We start from the raw sequence: 4,504 nt of genomic DNA on the forward strand, positions 1-4,504 counted from the left end.
GGTAGCATGCCAATGTCAAATTCAAAAGATTTTGCTTACAACAAGTTTAACAATGTTTACATCGAGGTGGAGGCGCTTCAACGAGCTATGATTCAGTTTTATGATATGACATTAGAGGAGACGGATGGAAAGGCTATATTTGTCCTCAAATTGGATGAATGTCAGGTTGTAAAGGGCCAAAGGGTTGAACGTACAAGTCTGACACTCATGAGCAGGGCATTGAAGCGAAAGAGCTTAGACGGCGAAGATGAAACAGGTAATGCGGAGAATAACTTGCACACAAAGCGACGCAAGCAAGATTACTTTGGAGTGCAGTCTGAGAAGAACATATGGTGGCAGGCGGCATGGACCCTTCCGCACGAGGACCATGACAGTCTGAGGTGGTACTTCACCCGTACAGGTATTCAAGGAGTGATACACAGGCAATCAAATGGTGAAGTCTTGCATGTGCCTGGCACTGGTCACTTTGAAATAGAGTGGCACCTTGGTGGTGATCTCAAGACCCTCAAATGCATGTTGGGAACTAAAAGCGGTGCTAACACTTTGTTTCCATTCATCTTTTGTTGTCATCCAAGGATGCCAAGTGTCGCAGTGGGGAAGGCCAAACAAGCAACCAAGGTGAAAGGTCGTAAGCAGGCAAGTGTAAAGGGCTCAAATCAATTACAAAAAGGGAAGGGTATGCACGTCTGGCTCAATGGAATTATGAGCTGCAATCAAAGCAAGGCACCATCTCGCGCAGAGGAGGATGCTACTTGGAACCCTATTCTTTTAATTCCACTGTCGCGAGTACATGTGTGTACCTTGCACGCAAGACTTAGAATTCTAGACAAATTGTTGATGCTCCACATCAATTATGCTTGGAACATGGAGCCAGAGTCACGGCGAGAACAGGGCATCCAAGAGCTTGAAGTTGTTTTATCATCCGTGGGGCTTCACGTAGGTGCTGTCACCCTCTCTAAGGATCGCAAAAACCCATCAAATACCCAAGATAACCCTAATAAGATATGTATGGGTGGTGCAAAAGCAAGACACCTGCTCTCAAACTATGGTGAGGCTCAAAGCCATACACATTTTGAATTATGGAAGCAGATTTGTGATGTAACAACCTGTCCAGGCAATGAGGCGACACTAGGATTGAAGCGTGCACATGTGTGGGAAGCTTGTGATGAGATGATGAGGCTTCTTGAGCGCCCGTACCTTGATGAAGCAGAGATAGCTACATTCAAGACTTCAATTGACAGATTCACAGAAGAAATGATCGATGCTTGGGGGGAAACTCATATAATACACTACATGCATATTCTCTATGCGCACAGTTCCTTCTTTCTAGATGAATATGGGTCTCTTACACTCTGGAGCAACCAAGGCATGGAACGATCACATTACCAAGCCAAGGCGGCCTATTTTAAGAACACGGGTCATGGCGGTGGCAAGGTTTGCAGCAATGCGTTTCAGGAAATGTTCAATTGGTTTTACCGTGCACTTACTGAGAGAAAGGCCCAAAAGTGAGCCGAAAATTTGTCTTTGAGGCGCAAAATCATGAAGGTGTTAGGTGCAAGGCAAAAGAGAAGGGTGCAATGCGTCAATGGCACGTGAAAGAGCGAGGCAATCGCACAGTGGTCAACTAAGAAATGGCCGCGTGTGGTTACCCACCCAATAATTCTTGTTCGCCACTTTTTGGCGCGTTCATTTTGTAAATTGACTTTTTTGTAATTTTGGCCCCCTATAAATATCAGTGAGTTTTATAGTCATTTTTAAAAGTCTTGACTTGTGAGCTCTCTCTCTTCCTCTCCCCTTGACTCTCTCGCGCGCTCTTTCTCTCTCTCTCTCTCGCTCGTGCACTAATATCTCACGCACATGGAGCCCCCAAATGATCCTCCCTCCAATACGCAGGATGACATTTTCAAAGACCTTGGGCCCTTACCGGCGGTGGCACATAGAACTGCAATCCCAAACATTTACCCACAAGCCCAAATGGATCTGGAAGCTGAGCGTGTGAGGCTTGAGCGAGAGGCCCAAGAAGCCCAATAATGCCAAGAAGCGAAGAGATTACACAAAGAAACAGAGGACATGGAGGTAGCTGAGAGAGCAAGAAAAGAAGCCGAAGAGACCGTCAGAACACAGGAGGACGAGGCAGCAAAGAAAGCATAGGAGGATGAGGCTGCCAAGAAGGAGGAAGAAGACGAGGCAGTTAGGAAGGCGGAGGCAGATAAGAAGGCTGTAGAAGAAGCTCAAGCCGCCGCAAGCAACAAGAGAAGATTAGCATTCTTTGCTGCGGAGGAGGATTGGCTTAACAAAAAAGCTCACGGATTTGTTGCTGACCTGCGAATGGCCGGATACGAAGATGACACAATTTTGGAAGCGGCTATACAAAGTCTTCGAGCAGAATATACAAAGAGGAGAAATGAAGACACAGTAGAAAGGGAGCACCTGCCGAGCAATAGGATTGTCAATGCAATGCTAGACAGAGTCTTGGCTCGTGCACTTGGTAAAGGAAAGAGAAAACTCTCAGCTGAGGAAGTAGAAAATAAGAGACAGAAGCTTGAACGAGAAGCCAGGGCAGCAAACACATGGAGGCTTCGTGAGGAAAAAGAAAGGAAAGATGAAGAGGAGCGAGTAAGGAAGGAGGCAGAGCAGAGAGCAGCTCAGAAGACTCCATCTGCAAAGGCAAAGAAAACTCCAACACCTGCAAAGGCTAAGAAGGGGAAAACCATTCCTAAACGCGCAGAACCCCCTTCCGATAACTTCCAAGAGCAGCGAGCGACAGAAGTTTAAAAATGACACGCTAGCTTAGACTCGCCACGCGCAAGCACCACCGCCCCCAACAACGCAGAAGAAGCAAAAGGTGGAGACCAAGGACAGTTGCCCTTAGAGAAATTCGCAAATATCAAGACCTGCACACCAATTATTCCAAAGGCACCTTTTGGGCATCTCGTCAAAGAGATTATCCACGATCAGCGCCGGGATGTCAATCGTGTGCAAGCGGCGGCACTAGGCGCTCTGCAACAAGGTGCCGAGGATATTTTGGTTTCGCTTTTCCAAGACGCGGTTTTGTGCATGGTGCATGCAAAACGTGTCACTTTGAAGCCATCTGATCTTCATCTAGCTAGGCGTATCCGTGGAGAGGAAGCTCTCTTTCACTAGATAGGGGAAGCCTTTGTAATGCAACAAACCGTGTTTTGTAATCTCAATTTGATTAATGAAAAACCATGTCTATTTTCAAAAAAGTTATTTTCTATTGCAAGTGATTGTTGTCTTGTCAAGGTAATTGTAGTCTTTTGCATGTAATTGTTGTCGCTATGTACATTCGACCTCATGTGAACGCTCGTCTGCCACCGCCCGTCCGACTTTGGCTCGACTCGACGGGCCGATTTCTCCCACGTATGGCCCCAGAAGGGTAGATCAGCTGTGCGGGGTGCGCCGGGGCCGAGGGGGGGGGCCGGTGGTCGCTCCGTGGCACACCGTGGCACACAGGTGCCACGGAGCGACCACCGCCCCCTCCCCTCGGCCGTGCCACGGTGTGCCACGGAGCGACCACCGGCCCCCCCCCTCGGCCTCGGCGCACCCCGCACAGCTGATCTACTGTGTGCCACGAAGCGACCACCGGCCCCCCCCCTCGGCCCCGACGCACCCCGCACAACTGATCTACCCTTTTGGGGCCATACGCGGGAGAAATCGTCCCGTCGAGTCGAGCCAAAGTCGGACGGGCGGTGGCAGACAAGCGTTCACAAAAATTGATTGAAACATCATGACAGGACACGACAACAACATATAAACACATCAAGAAGATAAAACTTAAAATCAGCTCGAAAAACATCTTGATGTCATTAATTGTTTGATTTTCACAAAAGGCAAATGAGTACATTGGATCTAGCCAACTCGCTTGATGAGCTTGGTGAAAGCCTCGTGGGTGAGAGTCTTTACTGATGGTTTGTCACCAATGCGTTCGGCTATCTCTTTGGCATCAGTGATGCCTTGTCCAAGGCTAAGGCCACAAAAACCCAGGAAAGACCCTGCACTTTTATCACCAAAGCTATAGATAGCTGCTTCCCTATTTACAAGAATACATTTATGGGCATTTTGGGCTATAGGGGCTTCAGACAGGATGGCGCTTAGGGCTCTGCACTTCAAAAATTCAGCTTGCGCATCATTTGAAAAGTCGTTGTGAATTACGCGAAGCATCTCGGCATTGAAGCTCGGGATGTAGTGCCATAGCGCAGCATCTTTTCCCTCCACCTCCTTTCATGCTCCACCCTTTCGGCTTGCGAACCAGTCCATTTCTCTTGCGGTCTACAAAGTAGATAGAAGAATGAGTTGACTTCAAAAAATTACAAATTAAGAAGGGAAGAAATTGGGTGTACTACCTCAGTGGCATCATCATGATCCGCAAGGTCTGCATCACTAATATTGATGCTCCCGAGGCTGACGGAATCCGAAATGGCAAGCGGCTTGTGAGGGGCAAAGCTAGTTTCTGGCACACTCTCGTAGAAATCCTTGCACTGGG

The sequence above is a fragment of the Cibotium barometz genome, chromosome 35 (assembly GCF_041138505.1).
Source record: "Cibotium barometz isolate CiBa-2024 chromosome 35, ASM4113850v1, whole genome shotgun sequence".
Lineage (NCBI taxonomy): Eukaryota > Viridiplantae > Streptophyta > Polypodiopsida > Cyatheales > Cibotiaceae > Cibotium > Cibotium barometz.